The sequence below is a fragment of the Melospiza melodia genome, chromosome 14, assembly GCF_035770615.1.
Source record: "Melospiza melodia melodia isolate bMelMel2 chromosome 14, bMelMel2.pri, whole genome shotgun sequence".
Classification (NCBI taxonomy): domain Eukaryota; kingdom Metazoa; phylum Chordata; class Aves; order Passeriformes; family Passerellidae; genus Melospiza; species Melospiza melodia.
In genome coordinates, this window is record NC_086207.1 from 7,819,850 (window position 1) to 7,833,123 (window position 13,274).

Consider the following 13,274-nt stretch of genomic DNA (forward strand, 5'->3'; position numbering starts at 1 on the left):
TGATTGTTTCTTGACATCTGCGGGAGTAGGAAATCTACCTCACAATGGGGTTTAGGAGGATGGTGATAATTTAGAAAGATACAGGTAATTTTTCAACCCTTTTATATTACAAAACTTAGAAAGAGAAACCCTACAAGCAAAAAGCATTCATGCTATCATCTATGTGATGGGAGACTCTGTTTCATCTTCACCTTAATAAGACTGAGAGCTATTGGTGAGCAATTCCATTTTCCATAATTCAAGAAAAACTCCACTTTTTCCCCCCCCAAGACCTGATTTGTTTCAAGTACAAGGACAAAGCCCTGGTGCCAAGGATTTCCACAGTGCATTCAACTAACACAGCAAGCTAGCAAAAGGTGGAGTCCTGTTTAGGTTTACCATTGCAAGGTAAAGTTCTTTCAAATCCAAACATCATATCTACTGAAGCACAGAATAAAGCAGTGTGCTGGTCTTTCTGGGATGATTCAGAAAACGGACTGCCTTGATTGGCAATAAACCATAGATGTTTCTCTAAGTATCCACAGACTCATCCACAGAATATTTTATAACCCACGGAAGGCTAACACTCAGAATCTAGACTCCAAAATAAATTTTAAAATCTCCTAATTCCTCCAGCAGGGCTAAGATTTCAGTCTAAAGACTGACTTGAAAATCATCTCTATTCAGTGAGATGAAAGGTTTTGTGAGGAGAAGAAAAAAGATTAAAAAAAAGAATGGGACACCACCTAAAAACTTTAAGGCCATCTGTGATTTCACAGTAGCATAAAGAAGAATGCAAATATTCTTCCTGAAAGAAGAATAAAGAGAGTTAAATCACAACTCAGACCTCGTAGGTTATTGCTATTTTAGCTTGAAATCTTTGTGCAGGGGGATGAAAGAAAAGCTCAGGTAACTCTCTCTCTTCATGTTGTGGATTCACATTTTCCTAATCGAGGCAGAGCTCAAACATGAGGTTCCCAATATTGTGAAAAGGGGAGTTTTTTCACAATAAAAAGGCATAGTTAACAGGAGCTGTCATTACACAATCTTGACTGCTAAGTTTTCCAATCCAAGTTTTGGAAATTAAAGACATAATGACTTTTTTTTTTCAGAACTTTGACCATAAATGACTGCAGAATATTTGTAAATCAAATGTCTGTGGAGAACACAGCTTAAAACAAAGCTTTTGGAAAAGCATTGATCTGTTCTACTTGAAAGGATAAGAGAAAACAGAGAGAATAGAAAACAGCTTTAATGACTGGTTCAGAACTAGGTGGGTACCAAAGAATAAGGCATTTTTATGAATATATGTACACAATATAAATAAACCCAGACAGATTTATATGGAACTTATATATAATTACATAAGTATGTACACTCCCAGAGGAGCCACCACTGACTCTTTCTGTAATGATACTCAGCCCCCTCACACTGCTTGCACCAGTATTACAAAACATTCAGAATTCATGCTAAGACAAAAAAAAAAAAAAAAAGATTTAAAAATGAAAGTTCCTATTAAGTCATTTGGGCAAAACTTTATAACAATATGACATTTGTGTACAGCAGTGGGCAATAAAATCTAGACTGACTCACAGCACTCAAAGGAACTGGACCAAATTTTACTGTATTTGGTGAAACTGAACTTCAATTCAGAGTTATCCATTAGTTTTGGTTAGACAACACCATTAAAAAGTAAAATAACAAAGTTGAAGGCCTATGAGAATACTGCATGCATTTAAATGCAAAATAAAAATGCATGTACTACTCCATTCAGATTCACAGGAGTGACAAATTGTCCTAATAAATCAGTATTTCGATTCAAAATATGTAAAGCTGTACCTGTGATAAGGAAATAGGTATTTTTTAGCTGTGAGAAATGCCCAGCTATGTGTCTAGCTTCAGTAAACTTTTAACACTCTTCTGCATCTCAATGAGGGATATAGATTACCAGATTTTCATTTGCCAGTTTACTGCAAAGCAGACATATGATTCAATCTTTAGAAGGTGGCTCACTTTAAAATCTAATCTCACATTCATATAGCAACTCCTAATGAGCCCTCTAGGAGTAAACAAATTAGTCTCCAGGATGTATTATGCATTAATTAATCAGACTAATAGTATTATGAAATGTGTAATAAATGAAAATTAGTTCCAAGTATAGCACTTGCACTGAAGAATGAACATAGAAAAATTAGAACATAATAAAAGTTTTCTCAAATTTTTACCAGTGTCACCTAAATCAACCATACTTCACTAATGACATATTTCTTGCCCATTTAAACTGCATGTTTTGGTGAGAAAAATTGCAATATTGCATGCTATTTTATTTTTGACTGCCATGGCAGTCAAACCAAATTCATTTTTTGAAAATGTTGGTAATCATGGAGAGATATCTAACCTTGCACTGACCCAGCTGGTGCAGCCCACATGCAGCATATAAAGTCACTTGAGTCCACAAGGGTGGAAACAAGGCAGCACCACTTACTGCAGTTCTTACACACAAGAGCTTATTTGGCCCTGAGCAGAAAATCTGAAAGTGCACTTATTGCTAGACCAAATGGACAGAGCACTGAAAGACCTGGAGCTCCTGATAGAAACAGAGAGCTGGGGAAGTCTGGGCACTTAACAGAGAGAGGCACTGTATTTGTTCCTATGTTCTCCCTTGAGTATGAATGATCTAACTTCTAAAAAGATATTGGAAAAGATCTCCCAGGAGAGATAAGATCATTAAACAGATGGATCACACACACTCTCAACTATTCCCTATCTGCCCTAAAGTGCTGCCAGCATCCCTCCTCAGGGTGAGGTTCTTGCCTGACCCCCAGGCTGTGGGTGCCAGGTGTGCCCAGGTGTGATCCACGCTCACAGCTGAGGGCAGAGCAGTGCACACACACAAACACTGCACTACTACTGGTGTGACATGGCTGGGGGAAGGCCAGGGAGCTCTAAACCCTGCATCCTAAACCAGGCAGGCACATTTATGTGAATACTGCACTAAATGATCAGGCTTATGTGCCAGAGGAAATCTCAGCTGGGCTGAAAATGGTGGAGAACCCAGGGCAGAGGCAGTGTACAGCTCTAAGGCAACAGGCATCCCTGTATGCATCAGGTTGCTATTTTAAATTGTGATCAGTTTATTTTGCAATGCTTCTGCTGATTTCAGGTTTAACCACCTCTTAAAAATCTCATTAACCAGCATTTTCTTTCTTTCATGGTAAGAGCTAATGCCAGTAGGAGACTGGATCAAGGGAAAAAAAAATGCTCCAATCAGTGATTTTGTCCAGAACTCTCTACATGTAAGTCCACTTAACTACCCACTCACCCCAGACTTCTCACTTCAATAGAACTTGCTCATAGCTATGCCTAAACCCAGCTTAACTTTTCAAATTAAAAAAAAAAAAAAAAAAAAGGAAAAGAGAATAAAAGGCTAGTTCCTCTACTAAGCCACTTCAAAATTATTGCTGGCTGCAGAAAGGGATAATTTAAAGCAAAACCCTCAGCTGTGGTTTTGTCTTCAGAATAACTTGGGAGTGATGCACAGAGTGGCTTTCTTAGCCCAGCCTCCTGAGGTGCTTTCAATATCCAGCTCAGTCAGAATTCCCCTGCAGGGAGCAGAACTCCAGCTGAATTCAGGTTGCCTACAGCCATCACCTCTGCTCATAGCACAGAGTAATAAGCCTTTAGGAAAGATGTGTTTGTCCAGCTACAGTCTTTCCTAAGGGTAGGAGAGATATGCAAACCAGTCAGAGTCCCAGGATCTTTTCATGTGTGCCGTATTTTCACAATATACAGCTAAATCAGTTTTTCCCCAGGATTTTCTTCCAGATTTAGTTCCCAGCAGTATTCCAGCATTAAAAACAGCTGAAGTGAACCACACAGCCACCTTGGCAGAGCAGAGGTGGGACACCACTGTCCTTCCCCATTTTCCCCCCTGCATACCACCACACAAGCACAGTGGGATACAGAGGGAGCATCACACCTTCACTGCCAACAGAGAAATGTGGCCTCTAAGTTGTTACAGCCACTAATATGCATGGGCAGTATTCAGCAAGAAGATTAAACACTTTTTTTTTTTTTTTTTTTTTGAGCCAGAGCTCAACACAAAGTTCTAGAAACAGCTTTAGTATTCCAGTGTTGCACAGTCAACATATAAGCTTAAGCTAAGCTTTAGGGAACAAAACCCTATTAACTTAAATTGTATCTCCTATTGACTTCAGAGGGATGTACATCCCTGGAAGAGAGAACTCTTAGTACAGACTGAAAGAAGCAGAATAACTCTTGCATTAAATCATCCTGTTATTTTAAGAAAAGGTTAATTTGTAAAACAAATTGAGCTTCACAAGGGACTAATTGACTGGAAAATTTTCTTTTAAAATGTCTTCTAATTATACAGGTGAGAAAAAAAAATCTTTTCAAAGAACTTTTATAATTAAAAATCATCCTTGATACATTTCTTTTAACATTTATTTAACAAAGTAACAGTACAGGAAGGTTTAGCCAAGAGAAAATCATCACAGTCCACAGCAGTGAAATATGTACAAACAGGATAAATATATGAGAAAGACAATGTCTGTGGTTGCTGGGATCAATCTAGAAAGAAATCCATAAGCAAGTTTGAACCATTGAAAGAAAACATGAGATTTTCTACTGGAGTGATTCAGCAGAGACTGAGTCCTCTTTTCACAACTGTGAAATGAGCACCAAAGACAAGAAGCCTTATCTCACTAGGAAATATCCTCCCCCAAAAGTGCCTTAGACTTCTCTTCTTCACCATGATGCCTGAAATACAATGACAGGTGTCACTCATAGGAACAGTTATTTTTGTCTTTTTCTTTATCCCTGCCATAGTAGTGTAAAGAAAACCCTTGGATAAACACAGAGAAAACTTTCTAGTGTGATATTAGGGTAAGAAAATTGTGGAAGGACAGGTTTAAAGTGAAAGGACATATTACTTTGCTTTTTTTTTTTTTTAACTTCTGCATATGTCACAAACATTTTGGGGGGTTTTGGGTGCTGTGAGAAACTTGTTTTCTTTGAACTTGACTTGAAGCTACCTCAAGTCCAGGTGATTTCAAAACTGCTGGGGAAGAGCAAGGTGTTCCCAACATCAGGTGGTACAGATCTACAAACTGAGCACCAGCACAGCCCCACATCGGGCTCTGGGTTTCCAAGCCTGGTTTCTCAGAGTACCAAAAAGGGCTCTCAAAGATGCCTAATGGGGAATCAGACAATCAAATCTATAGAAGCATCCTAAAGAACAGCCCAGGACAAAGATCAGGGCCAAGGGAATTTTCTCCAGCTCTCAAGCTGCAGTAAAAGAAAACTTTCTCATAGCAGATTACTGCAGGGAACACTTGAAAATCAAGGGCATTTGGGAGCATGTAATGTAGGGGCCTGAGTTAACTTATGTATTGTAAATATATGAATGGCAGTGAAAGATCTTTGTATTGTATTAGTGACCCTGCCCTGATTCTAGTTATTGTAAATGGGCTGCAGCTGTGATGTCCTTGATTGGGCAGCAGCTGTAGCCCATGGAGGTAGCTGGGATAAAAGGGGGTGGGGTGGTCAGGGAGAGCCTTGGAGAGGAGCCCTGACCGAGAAGCAACAACACCACTGCTGTGAAGATCTGCTGTGAGAAAACCACCAAGAAGGTATGAGACTCAGGAAATATAATTATGCAACAATATGAATACAACAATGTAAGAGTTGATTTCTGGTCTTTATGCATATAGCATAAAGAATTGTTTATCCAAAAGAACACTAATACAAGGAGACATTGGTTTACAGAACTAGAAGGACAAAACTCACAGAAAAAAAAACCTGGTGATTAGTAAAAATAGGGATAGTAAAGGACTGTTACCTAAATAAAAGATTGTATGAACTTAGAAATATCTCTGTGTGAAAGACAGCTAAAACTAGTTTAGCTGGACTAAAAAGATATCTGGAATTCAATCAAGTGGCCTATAACAAGCAGAATACTCCAAAAGGCTAGAAGGCATTTAAATTATGCTAGTCGAGCTGCTGGGAAAGCCTTTGTCCCTGAAAGAATGGCCTCAGGTTGGGATAATCAGGAATGGTATAAATTAGCCCATGAGATGGAAACCTGGTAGTCTTGGAAGATGACTAAGCCAGAGGCAAAGCAACTCATCCAAGAGACTACACGTTTTTGTCAGACTCTATTCACAGAGCAACAAAGGATTATATAAGTGAGGAATAAAAGAAGTTTATTTGAAGAGTAAAATAATAGCTGGTGATCAGAGGTCTTCTTTTAAATTTGAAATAGAAATTCTGTTTGCAGCCTCTCATGCTTGGGGACTACCCTAGCTTTGCCACCTGCTTAAAAAGGATATATTAAGAAAGAGCAGAATATCCCAGAGCCATACTCTCAGAAACTCCAGAACTTCAAGAAACAGGATAGGTTAATTTCAAAATATTGTATCCCTTTTATATATTGGCAGCAGAAGGATGAAATAATGAAGAAATTAATTCAGAGTTAGAAAAATAAGATACAAAACCAACATTTTATCCTTCTGGAACTTAATTTTCCTTTACGTACACCCCAAGAATTACATGTATCCTTTTTCCCAGGACAATGCATGGCAGCTGAGATTCACCTAATTATTCACTGCAATTCCCAAATATTGGACTGTTGCTACAAATATACTCACCTTTAGGGATGGCTTACACTTCATGGGCCATGACATGCAGATATGGCCATCTCACCAAGTTTCAGAAATTTCTGTCACTATTTCATTTTCTACTACAGTTATCTCTCAAACTTGGCTGATATTCATCTTCATTTCAAAAAGGTAGTATTTTAGGTGCATTACTTTTTAATGGAACTGGTGAAAAGAACTTAGAAAAATTATTGTGATGTCAGTGAACACATTTCAGTACTGTAAAGGCAGAGCTCCCTTTCTCATTTCTTCTTTACAAATATAATTTCTAAGTGATTAAAGAGGAAGCTTGTTGATCCAACAGGAATGAAAGGAAGGGTTTGTCAGAAGCCCTTGTATGGAAAGTGCTCTGCACAGTGTTTGCTCCCTTCTGATCCCCTCTGCAATCCATACTTGCCATTTTACACCACACTTTAAAAACAGAATGAGACTCACAGGAAAACAATAATGAAACCTGTTGAACTTCTGTGTTAATCTCTAAGTTTTCACCTTCCTCATCCACAGATGGACAGCTGTCAAACGGAGATCCTTTTTCTGAACTCACAGAAAAACTTCCTTCCCTTCAGTGAGCACAAAGTGGTTACAAACTCTCAAGGCACTGAGACAATGATAACTATTCCCAACACAAACCAGGAAGATGTTATAAATCAACTGCACAAGAATTATTTTTAGTAAATAGAAAATGATGAAGCCAAATTTGCCTAGATAAATAGTGACTATGTAGTATAGAAGTATTTTTTAAATTAATAGGTGCAAACTTCATTAATATTAATAAGCCACATATGCCTTGAGAAGACACAATCATTGTTCACTGAATGAAATGTTCTACCTAGTCCTCAAATAAAAAGATACAAAGACAGCAATCACTTATTAGCTCATTGCATATGGGCTGGTGGTGGAAATAAAGCATTCTGATGGAATGCCCTGATTGTAATCTCCCAAAACAGTGTCCCTTGCGCCATTTCAAAGCTGTTCAAATCTTCCTGGCATATTCCAAGTACCTACTGCTGTCAGGGCTTGCTGTCACTAAGAAACCAGTGGAGTGATTTGCATTTGGAGTGTGATTGTGAAGCAGCAACATAAGACACTGTGATTAGGAGAGCGAGTGAACCACTTCTGAAAAGGAGGAGCACAGGATTAAAACTTAACATGACTTATATGTTGGTTCCATGTTTCTCTACTGCAAACTCTATTGCTCCAAAAAGGCTACAAGTCTACTAATAAATGTACAGTTCCAATAACCCACAGCTAAACTGATGGGAATCTAAACCCTCTGCTGAGCTTGGTGGATCTACATTGATTTCCACTACTGACAACCTAGACCAAGATTCTCAGTTACTGTGTGTTGCAAGTAAAGCAACATGGAAGTTCCTACTCTTGACTGTAGGATTCAGCTTTGGAAATAATTATTTAGCTTTTTTAGCCATATCCACCAACTGTCTGAGCCAAGGCCCAGGGTTGAAATGCCAGTCTGTCACCCCTGTGCCAGGGCATTCCTGTCTGTGTGTTCACAGCCACAGTCCCTCCCTCCTCTCCACACCAAGTCCCTACTTGCAAATAGTTTCACACCAAAGACATCGCTGCAAAGTGGTGCAGGACCTCAGAGTGCAGAGCAGTGTTCCCCAAGGTCCAGAATTCAAGTGCTTCATTGTGTTTTCAGGCTTTGATAGCAGACTACAAAGCAGTTTGAAATGTATTTTGGAGTTTGCAGCTGTATAAACTGAAGGGTAGGCATTGCCCTTGACTTCTCATACTCCAGAATATGGCTAATTTCTAAATCCCCTCTGAAAGGCCAGAATTATGCACATATATAAATTATATGTTTTTTTTCCCTGATTACTTTTGTTATTTCAAATGTCAGACACAACAAAGGCTAGGAAATGCTAAGAGCATTCACCAGAATGGGTGCCCTTCTCACTCAGCAGCATTTCCCAAAGATTGAGAAATGTTTCTTTGGGAGCAGCAATAGTTTGGGGTAATGCACTGCTTTTCAATCTCAGCTTCACTTTGAAGAAGCTGTATAGGTAATTTATAAACATTATGACTGCTCAGAAAATAACCAAAATAGTCAAAAGTTACCTGTGTAACCAATGCTTGCTTGTAAAGAAGCCACATGAGTCAGAAGATGTGAATTCTCCACTGAGAACAGTAGGTGCTAATTCACATGACAATGATGTAATGACACCCTCTGGGAACAGTAATATGACATTTCTTTAGGGAAAGTCACCAGAAAAAATTTCCACCCCCATGTTTTTCAACAACTTTTTCTCACAACTAGGCCAATTTGCTCATCTTCAGCTATTTGAGGGGCTGTTTTAGAAACAGCATAACAGAAATAAACAGAAAATACTGAAGAAGGCAGAAGGAAAAATAAAGGTAGTGAACTGGACTTATACTGGGGCACAGTGGGAGTCAGCTGGTTCCAGGGATGACAACTGCAGAATCTCTTCTGACTGCACATTTACATTCCTTTCTGTTTGGTTTTTTTTGTTCATTTTGTTTGTTTTTGTTATGGTTTAACCCCAGCTGGCAACAAAGTACACCAGCCAAAACCAGCGCAGCTTTTTAAACAGAGCTGAAAACCAGTTCCTCATTTTCAGCTTTGTTCATGTATTGGAGCTTAGGCTTGGGGAGCTGATGATGGAATGTAGTGATATTTACCTTGTAATGCCACTCATGGTGCTACTTTATAACAAAATGATTCTGGGGAGACAAGGGAGAGATTTAAATGGCATTATACTGTATTTGCCAAACCATATTGCTAAATCCTAATTCTACAGAACTTCCTAAATCATACAGTGCTGCAGTAACTGCCATGAAAAATACAACCATGTTCATCACATTTGGTTGTGAAGGGGTTTTTATTTTTGTTGGGTTTTACTGGTTTGGGTTTTTTTTTTTTTAACTAAACATCTGGTGTTTTATCCACATATAGGATTTCAGGTGTTGAAAGCTTGGAATGGTCAGACTGGATCAGAAGAACATCCCATGAGACCAATTTCCTATTTGCTTCCATGAAATGGAAACTCTTCCATGACTCTTCTCTATTTACTATGACATAATTAGAATTTCCTGATAATCTAAAAGGTAGGAATATATAAATATTTATTTAGTGACAAGCACAATTCACTTTGTGTAATTCCAGGAGAAGGGAAGGGGACATAATTTGTTTTTGACTATCAGAGTATTACTACATATCAGCTTCTAACTAAACCAGAAAAATGTATTTCCTAAACACGTGGGCTAAAGCTTTTTGTCTTTATTCCATGAATAGCAGTGGGTAGCTCTACATCTCAGGCCAACTACCTACACCATTCTTCAGAAAGTCCTACAAGTTGTAATATCTTCGTTGATTGAAAATATAATTGTGTTTGATTATTAAAACGTAATTTCTTAGTGCATAACTAGAAGATGGTGAATCCCACAACTGAAGAACAAAAATTCTTCTGTGACCAAAGTAATACCCCAGAGTCAACAATTCAGTAAATAAGTATTTTCTGTAAATACAAGGCAGTAACCACTTTAAAAAAGAGTGCAAATATGGCATTAGTTGGAGAGTTGAGATCATGTTCCTCACCACACAAAAAGGGTCTCAGTTTAAGGTCCAAACTACAAGATGAGTTAAGAAATGACTTTCCCTAAATAAAGTGCTGGACTTTCCATGCAAAAACCAGTAGTCAAAAAATCCATGCAACTTTAAAAACTTTTTCATAAACAGCAAACAAGAAGAAATAATCAGAAACAAACAAACAAACAAAACCCCACAAACAAAAAACCAACAAAACAATCCCCCCACTGCTAAGCCACAGAGTAATGCTCTAGATAGATACTGTTTCTGCTCCTTAAGAAATTTGAAGATATTGTTCAGATTGTTATGGGAAGTGGAGAGCTGAAAAATCTGGAAAAAGTTTTAGAAATTGAACTGTAACTTAGAAAAAAAACCCCAAAAAACCTACCAAAGAATATATCTAGGTTTCAATTGTTTTATGCATGCAAGAAAGAACTGTAAGTACATATATAACTGTCCTCAAATATATAAAAAGAAAAATAACAATAACAGTGGAAGATATTCTGATTAAAATTGACTTTTAAGTTAAAATTCAGCATTCTTTGAGATGTAAAGGTATATGAAATGAGCATCAAAATTTCAAGACTGTTCTTTCAAATGTAAATGCTTTTAGAGAATTGTTATTGTTATTCAACCTCCAGGAGAAATGAAATACAAAGTTCTTATAATTATATATTTTAAGGAGGGGAAAGTATTTCACTCAAGTTTGTTTTATGACTTTCCCATACAAAACTACGACCACAGATAAATAAAATATCAGTTTGAAAATGTAAAAAACAGTTCAGTTTCATGGTTCAACAGAGAATAAGCCAATAGCTCAGAAGGGCAAAGGACTGAAATGAGGGAATCAACATTTTAAAAACTGCTGGTAACTCCAAATTAGTCTGTAGTATTCTTTTATGTGCCCATCCATTTATTCTATTAATCCCCATTAAAAGACTCCTTGCACCATCACTTGTAGTGTAGATGGCAGCTGCCTCTAAAGTGAGATGGAAAAGGGGAGAGGTTTTTTTCTGTTTTGACACAAAGTGTAACATCTCTTACCTAAGACTGGAAGTTCCCTCAATGTGTTTCCAAATGGCATTTGAGTCCTCCCTGCACAGACAATCTCCTGAAGGACTCATTTCTCCAACTCCTCCTCCCTTTCCACCACTTTTATGGAAATTATCCTTCCAGAATTTAAAAGTACACTGACAGGCACACCGACTACTTCTGTACCCCTTTCTATGATTTATTCTTGCCTCTTTTCCTTTATCTCCTGACACCAACTGCAGCCTATATTTTCCATTCTGACACGAAAAGAAAAGGAATAGTGCCCTGCTGTATTTTGTGTATTAGGTGGGACTGCTCATCATGGAACAGAGGGGGCTTGAGCATGGACAAGGTTCTCAGGAAAATGAACCGGAAAAGTTGGAGTAAAGATCATGACAATAGGAGCTGCTTGAATCCCTGGTTGTAGAAACCACTGGCCTGGGAAAAAATCTGTACCCTAAACATGAAAGGAACAACCTGGATTTGCATTGCAAAGGAAGAATTCCTGTAAATACAGATTGCTTCAAACCCTTCACACCACCTTGTCACTCCTCTTTTCAACTCCTTTCAAAGCTTTTAAATACACAGTAAGTGCCTCCCAATATCTACTGACTGGTTTTGAAGTAGAAGTGATTACAGATATTCTCACAGAAAGTTGAAGAAATAGATCATTGAGGTTTCTTGATTAAAAAACCCTTTGTTCTTTCAAATTGATAGACTTGAAAACATATCAATTATGAGGAAATTTCACAGAAAGGAAATATCAGGCTGGACATTCTGCCCTCAGGTCATGGAGGGTCCAGTAGAATTTTTCAGGTCACTTCCAGACCTGTGAACTGATTGCAATCATCCTGATCAGAAGAAAATATTTTCATTCTGATTCATGTCCAATGTGACAGTAGATTAGTAATTTAATGCAGATAAAATTGCATCTCAACATTTACTTTTATCTTTACACAATCATATAACATAATTCTTAACACTTTTACTTGTTGTTTACTTGTTTACTTGCCCTTTAACACTTTTTACTTCTTTCCCTTATATCAGCATTGTTGATACTAAAATTTGAATTAAACAGTTCTGCATTTCCAACAGAGCAGGAGTTTTAGCTATTCATTACTCCTAATGATAAAAAATAGAATTTGATTAAATCTTCTGTTTAATTTATTTAAACAAGTTAGAAGCTTTGGTATAGAGGAAATTCTACAGGCACAAAACTGCAAGGAAAAAAAAAAAGAATGATAGCAGAATTTTATTGATTCCAGAGGGTTTTTGATTAAATGTGAGGTTTTTTCTGGAATACCTGAGCAAAGAATTTCCTAGAATTATGCCAAAAATAGAGAAAGGAAAGATAATGGTAAGGAACCAGCACTGGCCTCAGGTTCAGTAACACTGCAGTTGTCTGAAGCTCTTACTATCAAAACCAAAAAATGTAAACCACATAAAATTAGAAGTTTTACCATTTCCTCATGAAATATCTAGATGGATGCTACTAGATATTTGTTGGCTATGCCAGCTACTAAATTCAATCTTGGACTTCAATGTTGGACTGAATATTTTGTTAGTGTTTGCAGAGACTTCTGTAAAATATGCCAATTAGGCAAATTAAGAACGGATTATGAAACAAGAAATTAATCTGAATTAAGACACCTCCCGCCAAATATTTGAAGACCAACAAAAAGGATCTTTTTGACAGAAGTGAGGCTTCTTCAAACCATTTGTACAATATCTTCTAGCAATTGAGAATATTTCCAAATTTAGGTTTGAGACAGTCTTTTTCATTTACTCCTTTCTCCTTCAGACTGTCACTTTTGATGAGGAAGTATTTTTCTGCAGAAAAATATTCTCCATAATACCCCAGCCTACCTCTGTTACCAATCTCACGAGCAGGTGCAGAAATCCAAATCTGAGCCTGCTTCACTCAGAATTTGAAGGAAGTTCCAAGCAGGCAGAGCATTCCCAGTGATGTGAAATTCAGCTCCACTGCAGGAGCCCTGTTAGGGTGAAATGCTGTGCAA